The sequence below is a fragment of the Mesocricetus auratus genome, unplaced genomic scaffold, assembly GCF_017639785.1.
Source record: "Mesocricetus auratus isolate SY011 unplaced genomic scaffold, BCM_Maur_2.0 Super-Scaffold_100014, whole genome shotgun sequence".
NCBI classification, from domain to species: Eukaryota; Metazoa; Chordata; class Mammalia; order Rodentia; family Cricetidae; genus Mesocricetus; species Mesocricetus auratus.
In genome coordinates this window covers 14,278,374-14,290,734 of record NW_024429197.1, presented here as the reverse complement: position 1 = coordinate 14,290,734, position 12,361 = coordinate 14,278,374, and the positions used below count along the sequence as shown (strand labels likewise).

Genomic DNA, 12,361 nt, shown 5'->3' with positions numbered 1-12,361 from the left:
CTTCCCGAAAGAGGCAACACAATCTGCACTTTGACCCTGATTAGGATTCCATAGGTTGGGACCCGGCACAAAGTGGGTCCCTATTGCTCACCCAGTATTCTGGTCCAGGCCTTTGGCTACTGCAAGAGCCCTACCCCCTCCTCCCACAGCTTCTCCATCCACCCTCAGCCTACCCTAAGCTCTACTACAGACACTATGTCTTGTGCTACCTAGAAGCTTCCATGGCTCCTTACTGAAGACATGGTGAGAAGCTCTTGCTACCCTCCAGGCTCACTGCTTTCCCACCACACACTGACCAGCCACACTGACAGTTCTGCTCTCCACAGGGTCCACTCCCCTTCCTGCTCCCTCCCGGTCAAGGGTGCCAGGGCCACTTCTGACATCCTTGAAGGGGAGGAACGATCCCAACTCCTTCCATGGGTCCTGGTGCACAGGCTCTACTTCCTGGAAACATGTGGGGTCTGTTTCCCCCTGTGGGCTCTGTTCCCTGTGTGCCCTGGTGTCCACCATCAGGGCACTTTCCACATCACAGGCCTTCTAGACTGGAAGCATCTGGTGCCTGATGAACGAACAAACGAAACGAATGAATGACAGTGCATACGCATGGCCAGTGAAGAGAACTAAAAATGTCACAGCCTGGACAGAAAAAGTGTCCTCCCCTCTGGGTGTCCCCCTGCATCACACTCGGTCCTGTGGCTCCTATCTGCCTGATCTCATTCTGATTGCCATGAGGAGGGGCGGCATGTGCGCTGGCCCTAAAAGACGTACACAGCCAGTGAACACAGTCAATGGTTCTGCCTCACCAGCCAGGAAAAGCCAACAAGCTTCACCTGCCACAGGAGCGACGACAATGCTAACACCGGATGCTAGTGAGGATGTGATGAGGCCGTCACTCCTGTGGATGACCAGCAGGAGGGTAAACTGGAACATCTACCCATAATGTGTCAAGAGCTCTGAAAATAGCCACACCTCCTGGCCTAGTATGCCCAATCTTGGTCATCCATTCCTAGAAAACATCCTGAAGCTCCATGCACGACACTGCTTGCCTGTGTCCATGGGTTTTTATGAGCAAAATCTGGAACGACCAAACCTGCTGCTGCTCTGTGACAGTCCACAGTGGCACTGTTGTGACTTGTTCAACATGCACATGAGCCTAAGAGGAACCGGGGGCACAGAGGGACTAGGAGAAGCTGCTCAAAGCCAAGCAGGGACTGTGGGGGTTCTCATCCAGACTCTATGGGATCTGGAGCCAGGTGACCACGCCCATTAAAGCATGGTTGCTAACACTCCATGGGCAGTTAGAAGATGTTCATGATAGAGGGCCAGGAGGCCAGTGAAAGGCAAAGCCACACCCAAGGCTGGAAGCTGGGAGAAAAGAGGGAGATGAGAGCTAATAGCAGAATGGGCTGAGGGTTGATGTCCTCCATCTCTGTCTTTCACGACTGTCCTACAGTGTGGCTACGTGGCTGTCTTGAGGAATTTTTTTTAAAAATAAAACTAAAGCTTTTGTAAGCTTTGGCTGGCAAAGAAAGGCACTACTGCCTCCTATTCAGAGAACCACACTCTCCAAACTCCACGGAAGGGAAGCTAAGGGTCCCACTGCAGGCGCCTGCAGCACCACACTCCTAGATGGGAGGGCAGTGAGGAAGGCCCATCGCATCCAGGGGCTCCAGCCAGGAAGTCTCAAGGGATGGCCAGCCTGCCTGCCACTCATTCTCCCACTGGAAGCCCTTGGTAGTCCCCATTGCTTGGGGATGCCCTAACCCCACAGCTGGTCAGCCAAGGCCTCTGCAAGGCCCTGAGGCCCACGTTCATCCCTATCACCCAACCTTCTGCTCCTACAGCTGCTGCAGCTCCCACCGCAAACAAGCCAGTGCCACCCATCTGAAGGTGACATCTGAGTCAGAACCCTGGCATTGAAACTCAGCTCAGAGCACACTACCATAGGTAGATGGTCTGGTCATTCATCTATCTAGTTTCTCATGAAAGCTATGAGCTGGCTAAAGATAGCTTATTTGAAGTTTCATGGTAACATTCCCTGTTCCCCAGTCAGGCCTCATGGCTCAACTTGACCTTAGGTTCAAGGCCATTTTTTCTGATCTTTTCCCTACCTAACAGGAACCAGGCTACCCAGTTCCACACTCCTAGGCCCCTGTATCTTCCACCGTTCCTTTCTCATACCTCTAAATACTCTGGTCTCCCCAGCAACCAAGAGTTACCTTCAAGGTTAGGATCATGGCAGAGCCACGCACCCACCAAACTAGAGTTGGGCAGAGCCCTGTCCACATTAGTACTCCATAAGGCCCTGAGGGACTCGATAGGGCAGGGTCTCTCTGGGTCAGAAGAGCAGCAAGGTGCAGGAGAATCCCTAGTACTGGGGGAACAAGGCTAGCTCCCCAGAAGTACAGAAGGAACTGCACAGGTAGCCAGGTGGTGGTGACACACGCCTTTAATTCTAGCATTAAGGAGGCAGAGGCAGGTGGATCTCTGTGAGTTGGAGGCCAGCCTGGTCTACAGAGCGAGTTCCAGGACAGCCATGGCTGTTACACAGAGAGAACCTGTCTCAAAAAACAAACAAACAAACATGTACAGACCAGGAGGCAGGAGAGCCCATGGCAGCATGTTGGTCTGAAGTAGGTGAAGCAGGTAGGATGTAAGGAAGGCATAGGCTGGTGGCCAGGGCAGTTCATGCAAGGAGGGAGGGCCCTGTGCAACCGAGGGCAAGGTTTCCAGCAGGCAAATCCTCGCGAGGCCACAGAGATGGCTGAGAAAAGACAAGCAAGAGGCCTTGCAAGACAAGAGGCTGAGATGAAATCGCCTTCTACCTGGCTCTTTGAGACCCATTCACCCATCTAATGCTCAAAGTCTGCCCTCCACAGCCCCCTGCCCTCCGCACTCCCCCAAAGCCCAAAGCCCTTGCTGCTCTTCGGACCCCACCTCAGGACAGCTTCAGAATCTGGCTTCTGTGAACTTCCTGTGAGGAGTGGGGGTGAGGATGCTGGATCCAATTAGGGCAGGTTTTTTTAGCCCCACAGGCCTGGGAAGGGCTGTTCCCATTGTGATGGCAGAGAGAGCTGATCCTGGCAAAGGGGGCTGATGTCTGCACCCAGTGCCCGCCCCGATCCTCCATCCCTTTATCCTCAGCAACTCCACCCTCACCTCCAGACACCCAGAGATGTGCAGGACCATGAACCTTCTCCAGGCTGAGACACCACCATCTTAGACACAGGGCACGGACCTCTCTCTCCTGCCAGCTCCCCCAGGGATGCCAGGTGGATGATCATAACAGCCGCTAACACGTCCTCCACTGTGGTCCCTTTACATGCTTCCCAGGGAATTCTCACTCAAACTCCTCCCAACTTCACAAGAAAGATGCTGTGAATGTTCTGAAATATGACACACTCCCAGAAAGATGCCTAAAACATACCTGAGCAGCATGCTAATGTGTCAAAAATCATACTGCCGGGACCATGCGAGGAGTCCTTACCCTGTCCTTTCACTATAGTTCTGCCCAGCCAAACCCTGCCCTCCTGGTTTTCAGGGTATACTCTCTGATTTGGGGTCAGGAACGAGGTTCTGTATGTACTAACCCACTTAAGCGCATGAGCTGGTGAGGGTTGAGGAAGTAGGAACCTCTGGCAAGCCTTTCTGGATCTCTGGGTCCTTCTCTACGAAGTGATGGGGCTCAACCAATCACAGTTGGGAAGGGGTGGGCCTAGGCTTTCACAGGCTAAAAGGATGGATTTTACAGCCAGAGAGCCCAGGCCTGGGCCTTGGGGATGGCAGCAAACCCCAGAGCTCAAAGCTGACATTTGTAACCCGACAGTGGGGTGTGTAGGGGACAGTACTACCACAGGGCTGCTGTGAGGACACGCTTCAGGTTTCAGGATGGTGCCTGGCTCTATGATACAGTCACTGCACATGCTAATCTGCCCTGCTGGTGGTGGGCTCCTAAGGTACAAGGAGTCTTACACTGGTGTCCCGGTATCTGGGGCGCAGGAGCTTCCTGAAGCTCTTCTGACTTCTTCCCACACTAGGACTGCTCTACTAACGTGGATCCCTCTGTCCTTCAAGACAGATCCCAAACTAGGCACCCCAGCACGTGATCCTAACCCTCCATTAAGTAGTCCCTTCCCCAGCCCGTGTAGGCAGTCTTGGTCAGGTTAGGCAAGGCTCAGAGCCAACAAACAGTATGAACCCCAAGCAGGACTGGGTGGCCATGTGGGTGAGGGAGAATCCGGGGACGACCTACTACAAGCTGGTTCACACTATTCCCATCCCCACCTGGCTGCTCACACCCTCCCCGGATTCTCGGGGCTACCAGATTCTCATGTTTGAGTGGCTCCACTTTAGGCAGATCCAGGCAAGGAGCGGGCATTCACCCACAGGCGTGCAAAGGACGCATGAGGACTCGGGAATGGTGGCGGAAGAGATGGCTGTACATGCATGAATGTGTACGTTTGAGTGTGATGGAGTCTCCCTACTGCAGCCAGCTGCCCCTCATCAGAACCCCAGGACCTGGCTAACGAGACTATCGGTGAAGGCAGTGGTTTTCCACCTTCCTAACGCTGCACCCTTTAATACAGTTCCTCATGTTGTGGTGACCCCCCAACCACAAAATTATTTTCATTGCTACTTTATAACTGTAATTTTGCCATTGTTATGAATTATAATGTAAATATCTGACATGTAGACTAGCTGACATGTGACCTCCCCAGAAGGGTTGTGACCCACAGGTTGAGAACCACTGCAATCTGAGGAGCCTAAGGCCTTTGCCCAAGCTCAAAACAAAGCATCCTTGCTGGCCATATGGGTGAGGCAGGAACCGACACTCTGAGGGCACCTTAGGCCTCAGAACCCAGTCCCTCAGCCTGTCCCTCATGCCTGATCAACTAATGTGACACTACTCAGCCACCTGCCCAGGCCAGCCCAGTCTCTAAATCCCACCTCGGGTCTTGGGTTCCAGAAAGCTCTCCTACCACCACAGCCCCAACACACTCCCATAACAGTCGGCTTCCTCGGTGCCAGGCATAGCCCTGTGCACCAGGAATATTGCCACATGGAGGAGAAGAGGACAGTACTGAAGGAGGAAAACTACTCCAAGCAGGGTTTCCTCATGCCTTAAACTCCAAGGCAAAAGCTGGGCAGCCTGATGTGGGAAAGCTGCTCCGATGTTAGAGTTCTGAGTTTGGGAGAGGCTACGATTCTGAGATTCCACAATTTAATCATCTCATTATTTCCTAACAGCAACCTCGAGACTCCCAGGGGAAGACGGCAGACCTCAGCGTAACTTCATCTCCCAGGCACTGCCGGGACACCAGGGCTGCCACCACACCTGGCTCCACAGCTGTTCCTCACCTCTGACGAAGCCCCAGCCACACCTCACTGGAAGCTTGAGTTGAGCTTAAGCCTACGTAGAGCTTAAACAGGCTCCTGGGCAGACAGTGAGAAGTACAAATAAACACACGAATGAGAAGGTTTCAGATGCCTAGAGCCACCAAAGAAAATAAGAAGGGGCTCACGTGACAGCAGGGAGCTATTTACAGCAAACGGTCAGCAAAGGCCCCTCTGAGGAGGTGATGTTCCATGGTGCCACCAGCTAGGCAAGGATTCAGGAAAAAACATTCCAGGCCAGCGAAGGTGGTCAAAGATGCTGGCATGGCCAGAGGCGGTAAGATAAGGGGATGAGCAGGGCGAGCAGGGAAGCAGAGGTTGAAAAATGGGCGAAGCTGGGACCATGAAAGCCCCTGCAGGCCCAGAGAGGAGTCTGAGTTACTCGTTTATTTTTCTTCTAAATGTTCAGGAAACAGTGAAACTTTCAGCAGGAGAATAAAGAGACAGAATGGCCAGTCAAGGTCCCAAGATCACTTGGTGTTCTGAAAATCATCACCATGGTTGATAAAGTCAAGACAGGGTATAGAAAAATAAGTGACAATCCAATCCTTATGTGTCAATGCACATGTCCAGAGAGCCCAGCATGGGCCTGGCCAGGGGCGGGAGACATCTAAGATGCTGTTGTTATCTCCCAAAGTATCAATGAGATCAAGCAGAGCACCCCACTTTACAGTGGTCTCTCTGAAGCTCACAGAAGTAGAGCATCCTCAGAGCCCTGAGACACAAGCGGGAGTTCATCTTAGGACCCAGGCCCATTGCTGAAGGGGTAGTTAAACTCTTCATTCTTGTGGAGACAATCTCTGGGGACTCACCCAAAGCCTTGGCTTTCCTTCCTTGCTGGCTTTAGAGAACCGTTACATTTGCATCTCATATCTGAACCTGGGCTGGGGGAGCTGGATTGGACGGACAGACGGACGGATGATGGATGGATGGATGATGGGCCAGAGGGGCGACTACTGAAATGACTAGCCAATAAACCAATGAGTGGACAGTAGAAGAATAAATGAACGACCTAACAACAAATGAATGAATGTACAAACAGCAAGAACAATAAGCAACAACCGAAGAGAGATGCAAGGACGTGCTTGCCCAGGGAAGGACGGGAGCTATGCTAGCTTCAGACCCAGGCCACAGCTCACTCACACACCAGCTTCCCACCGTCCACCAGCTGGCCTCCATTCCCCAGCACCACATGCAAACTATCCTGTAGCCCCTGGGACCAACCTATGTCTCCATCTAGTGTGGCCATTATTTCCCAGCCCCCGAATCAGCCAGCATCACTCCGTGGGGCCCAGTGGTTCACTATCTCTCTGAGCATTTCCCAGAAGAAAGGAGACAGGAGACCAGGACTCCAGTCCTAGCTGAGGCCAGACTTTCAGTCAGTGGCTTCCTCTCTCTGAGTCCAGATGACCTCCCAGGGCCTTTCCATCTCTCACATTCTTTGGGGTGGGGGTAAGCCTCTGGATTTTTACACAGCCACTGGGGTCAGCAGAAGAATTTCAGACCAAAAACTAGAAGTTGAGAAAGGTCCTGCCCACAGCACAACCCACTTAGGAAAGGCCCACACAGGGAGTCTGCAGGCCTGAGTTAAAGCCCTCCATCCTCTGTCACCGCCCAACCTCTGGGCCTCAGTTTCTTAGATTTTAGAATGGAAGTCAACTGATGCTGCCTAAACATCTGACCTCAACTCAGTTTTGGGGAGAGCCTGGCATAGCAACAACAAACTGTAAAGTTCAATTTCCTGAAAGATCATGATGACAGGGTCTGGAGAAAATGAAGGGGGTCACACTGTTCTAATTCTGTTAGGTTCTGATGGAAACAAAGCATCCTGGTGTCAGAGCTCCAAAAGAGGGAACAGCAGCGGGAACCCAGCAGTGGATCCCGGCCACAACTCTCTTCCCACTGGGCAGTGTAACTGTGACTCTGGGCCTCAGTTTCTCCATCTAAAGACATTGTTGGTTCAGAACGCTGTGACCTAGGCAAACCTCGCTCTGCAGCTTAACATTCCCAGACCTTGTACCCCTGACACTGTCCTTAGGGAGAGAGTTCACATAGCCTAGTGGAGCCAAGACACAGATCTAAAGGGAGGCTTGAGAGGTTTCCCTCCAGGAAATGGAAGGGGGAGTCAGATAAGCACAAAGGCTCTGAGCCTTGCACAGGATCCTCCTAGGACAGGGTCTCCCAAAGGAGGAAAAGACCAGGTTTGGATTCTATAGGCCTGGCCTTGGACTGCTCTGCTACCAGCAGAGCCAGCAGGTTCTGACTTGTCCAGATGGACACTTCAGAAACTCAATTGATGTCCAATCAGCAAACTTCAAAGTGGCAGGCAGGGTGACAGAAAGGGGTTAAGAACACAAGCTAAGGAGAGGCCCACGTTACAGGGGCCAGGCAACCAGTTACTTCTGTGTGAATTGGAACCCACAGGAGCTGCAGGTCTGTACCTAGCCAAAAAGCCACCACCAAGGCCATTCATCGCCAGAAGAAGGTCATCCATACCTGGAGAGGGTTCTTCAACTGTAACCAACCAGACTTGCCCCAAGAGGGGGCTACCATAACTTCCTGTCTACCAAGGGGCTCTGGCCACCCATGAAGGAGCAAGCCTCCCTCCACTCCCAACACACACAACTCCTAAAGGATCCACACTGCTGGAGGACAGGGTGGCGAGAGCGAAGGGTCATGTCCTCACGACAGGGATCTTAGCTCCAAACCCCGGGCCCACTCTAAAGCCCCTAGTGCCAGTCGCCTCCCCCAAATTTGGGGTTATCCTATAGTTCCCTACAATACCACTTTGATAGAGCCTCGTTCAAAGGACTCCTCCCCAAAACTCTCACCTCAACCCTACACACACACACACACACACACACACACACAATCCCCACCCCCACTCATGCAGCTCTGGAGGAACCGGCAGTTAACTTTCCCCAAAAACCCTGCAAAGGCGGCTAGCTGGGGTAAGAAACAGAGAAATGGGCCCCCATATCCTTTCGCGGTATCTCACAGCCCTCGAGGAAAGAAAAAAAAATTCTTTAAAAAAAAGCAAGGAAAAAAAAAGAAAAGAAAACTTTCAGAGTTAACTTTAAATTCCCAGCCCCCTCCCCCCAAATCACCCGGCAGCTTCTCTCCCCCCTTATTTTTCCTTTAAAGTGTAATTGTATTGTGTCTCACCTCCCCGAAAGGCTCTCGGCTCTCTCCAAAGAAAAGGAAAAAAGCCAACCCTTCGGGTGCCCCCTCTGCTTCCAGCCGCCTCTCCCACATTCTCAGACAGTTTTATTAAAATCTTCAGACAAAAGAAAAACAAAAATGGCAGCCTGGCTTATTTTTAAAACAGGACAGGGACGCCATATTCTGCAGATCTGCAAAAAAAACGGAGAAATCCGGCACTGGCCGCTCCACCGGGCCGGCTGCAAAGTGCGCGAACCGCGCCGTTTGCAATCCGTTTATTTGCATTAAGCCCCATGAATCATTGTTTACCGGAGAATTGCAGCAGGTTTGAATAGCCCGGCTTAGGAAAACACACACGCACACACTCGGAGACTAGCCCCAGACACGCCGCGGGAGACGCTGCCTACCCCGCGCGCGCAGCCGCCGCCGCCGCCGCCGCCCCGGGGCCGGGCCTGAGGCACCGGCGACCCCCGGGCCCTCGCAGCGCGGTCGCCCAGCGCTGACAGCGCTGGCACCGGCCCGGTCCCCGCCCCGCAACTCGGCGCAACTTTCCCGCGGGCGGGCCCGCTCCCCCGCGCGCCCCGGGCCCGCACGGACCTGGCAGTGCTGGCAGAGCTCCGGGATGTGGCCGCAGCCCCGAGCCCGGCGGCCCGAGCAGGGCCGGGCTGGGGGCTCCCGGCTCCGGCAGCGGCGCGCGGCTAGGGCTCGGTGCGGAGCGGCGCGCAAACCTTCCGGGTCGCCTGCTGTTCACTTCTGGGTTCTGCAGGCGCCGCGGCGGCGGCGGCGGCGGCGGAGGCCGGGTGTGCAGCCGCGCGGCCCCGGTGCGCTGGGCCCCGCGAGCGAGCCGCGTCCGGCCCCCCGCCTCTCGGCTGCGCAGCCCGCCCGGCCCCGGGGCTCTGGCGAGTGGGCAGCGCCCGGCGCTGGCGACGGCGAGGGGAGGGGGCCGGCGGGGCGGGGACGGGCCGCGCGCTGGGGGCCCCCGCTCGGCCCCGGGGCCTCGTCTCGCTCTCGCCGCCGCCGCCGCCAAGCAAAGTTGCGCGGCGCCCCCTGCCCGCGCCGCGCCGCGCCGGAGGCTGAGCCACAAAGGAACTCCGCGCCCCCCTCCGCCCGCCCGAGCCGCGCGGGGAGGGCACCGGCGCCCGGCCCTAGGACAGCCCCTTCCCCAGCACGGGGGCTCCCGGGACCCGGGCGGCCGCAGCCATTGTCCCGCCCAGACTCCGCTCCCGGGTGGCGGTGGCGTGGGGACCCGGGACTGGCGAGCTAGGCTTCCCCCGGGGGCGTGTGTGGGGGTGTCCCTCCCTGGGAAACCGCAGGCTGGTGCAGACCCCCAGAGTGCCCCCCAACACACACCTGGTGACAAACGGCCGTGCTCAAAATCCAGACTAAGATTAATGTTATTTATTTTTGAACAACAAGGACATGGGGGCGGGGAGTGGTGCAGAAGTTTGCACAGGCCAGGACACCGCTTCCTAACCCTAGGCCTAAGCCCCAGTGGTGGGGCGGCCTGGGGCTGACAGCAGTTCCCAAGTCTATCAGAGCTGGCACCGGCTGTCCCCCAGCTCCAGACCTCAGAGCCATCTGCGTGACTCCTCCTCCCGCCTCACCCTCCCCAGCCAATCAGTCACCAAGTCCTCTTGATTCGGCCTCGCGGCTGTGTCAACTTCTAAACTTCACTTCTACCTGAAGAGGCGGACATTCCTTACTCCAAACCGGCTTAGCTTTCTGAACCATCCACCTGCAGGCCTAGAAGATCCAGGCTGCCTCTGCCCTCAGGACGCACACCAGGGAAGGATGGACACATGAGCCATCTTGTCTTCTAGGAAGTAAAAATCAAGAGACACTGCTAGCTGTCTGGGAGCACAGTTAAAGTCCCTGTCCTCCTGGAGATTGCAGTCTAGCACACGATGTCACCACACTGAGGTAGCTGGAGGGTGGGACCCAAGGGGTGGTTCGTTCCTCCTCAAGAACGCAGCTCCTGGCATAGGGCAGAGGCACATTACCACGTGACACGAATTAGCTACAACGGTATGGTATTGAGGACACAGAGAAGGCCACTCTCCTGGAGAGATGAGGGCTGTTTTCAGAACAGGGATCTGGGGGCAGCCTGGTGGAGGAGAGAGGAAGACTTTCTGGCTTCCAGAGCAAGGGTGAAAAAAATGACTAGCCCGTGGTTGAGAAGGTCTATGAGGAAACACACCAGCGAGTAACCAGAGTGACAAGACGAATCACCCATGCAGAATGAGTGCTCAGGAGGGCGATGGGTGGGTGGGCTCACCGGTGTGGGTTTCACAGTGACTTCCTTCCAAGGAGGACAGTATGAGAAAGGGAAGAGGAAATGTGACGTCAGAGTGGAAAAGTCTGCTAACTGCCTCCTCAGCCAAGTGATGAAGGCCACATCAGCAGTCATGAATCATGCTGATAGTGTGTACACTCGACCTGTGATAAAAGCAACACCTTGGGGGGCTGGAGAGATGACTCAGCAGTTAAGAGGGTACACTGCTCTTGCAGAGGATTTGAGTTTGGTTTCTACCACCCATGTTTAGTTCAAAAATATCCCTCAAAAATAAAGTCTAGCCGGGTGGTGGTGGCGCACACGCTTAATCCTAGCACTCAGAAGGCAGAGGCAGGCAGATCTCTCTAAGTTCAAGGCCAGTCTGGTCTTCAAAGAGAGTTCCAGGACAGTCTCCAAACTTACAGGGAAACTCTGTCTCAAAAATCCAAAAAAATAAAATAAAATGTAACTGGGTGTAGTGTTACATAACTTTAATCCCAGTGTTCTGGAGTCAGAGATAGGAGGGTCCTTGTGAGTTTGGAGCCACCCTGATCTATATAACAAGTTCCAGGCCAACTAGAACTACATAATGAGACCCTGTCTCTAAATAAACAAACAAATAAATAAATAGCCTAAAAAAACAAATCCTGAGTGTACTAATTATGGCATTGTTGAAAGCTTCAACTCACCACTGCACTGAGCATGCTAGGAGTCTTCAAAAGTGACTGTCATCATCACTGACTCTTAGACTAACCCCAGAAAAGTCACACAGCATTAGGGCCAAAGATCAAGGATACAGGACACTAACGGCATCCACTGCTGGACTGGGCCCTTTAGAGGAGATCTACAGAGCACAGAGAAACTGGCCTAGCTCATCTCTGCCCTGCCAGCCTACACTCTGACCCCCTAGAACGCTGTTTCAGCCAACACGAACGGCCATCTCACCCTTGTCATCTGCGTTTGCATATGTGTTCCCTCCACCTGTATTTCCACAATGCCCTCCCTCACTACTCCGACTCATCCTTCAGATTGCAGTTTAGACATTTCAAAGCTGTGGGGGAGGGGAGCCAGACAGGTAGCTCAGCAGTTAAGAGGACCCACAATGGAAGGGTCACAATTTCTTGTAACTCTGGATCTGCTGCCCTCTTCTGGACTCCTTGGGCACCTGCACTCTCACATGTATATACCCATATGCAGATACACACCTCATACACAAAATTTAAAAGAAAGTAAAATCCATCCAGGACCTTCCAGAATGCTATCAGTGTGGCCTGAATGTATATGATGTGGCATGATATATGGAAGCCAGGGATGAGGACTCTGAGCTCTTTGACACTGGTATTCACACTCCTCCCCCTAAGCCCAGATAGGCGGTTCCCTGTCCCCCAGCACACTGTTCACTCCTCCACCTCTGCTCATGCTCCTCTATCTGTCTGGGATCTCAATCCCATCTTCCATTTCATCTGTCTGATAAACACCTATTTGTCAAGCCTGTCCTCAAACAGCACCTTCTCTGTGAAGCCTCTGGAGATA

At 54.0% G+C, this 12,361-nt stretch overlaps 1 protein-coding gene across 1 annotated transcript in view; it reads right to left on the bottom strand.

Moving 5' to 3' along the window:
- Znf362 (zinc finger protein 362) overlaps positions 1-9,331 on the bottom strand; it is a 31,267-nt gene extending 21,936 nt beyond the window's left edge. Inside the window, 1 exon segment of the mRNA XM_040756590.1 lies at positions 9,154-9,331. The gene's annotated coding sequence lies outside the window, so the exon portion shown is untranslated.
- Between the last annotated feature and the right edge of the window lie 3,030 nt (positions 9,332-12,361).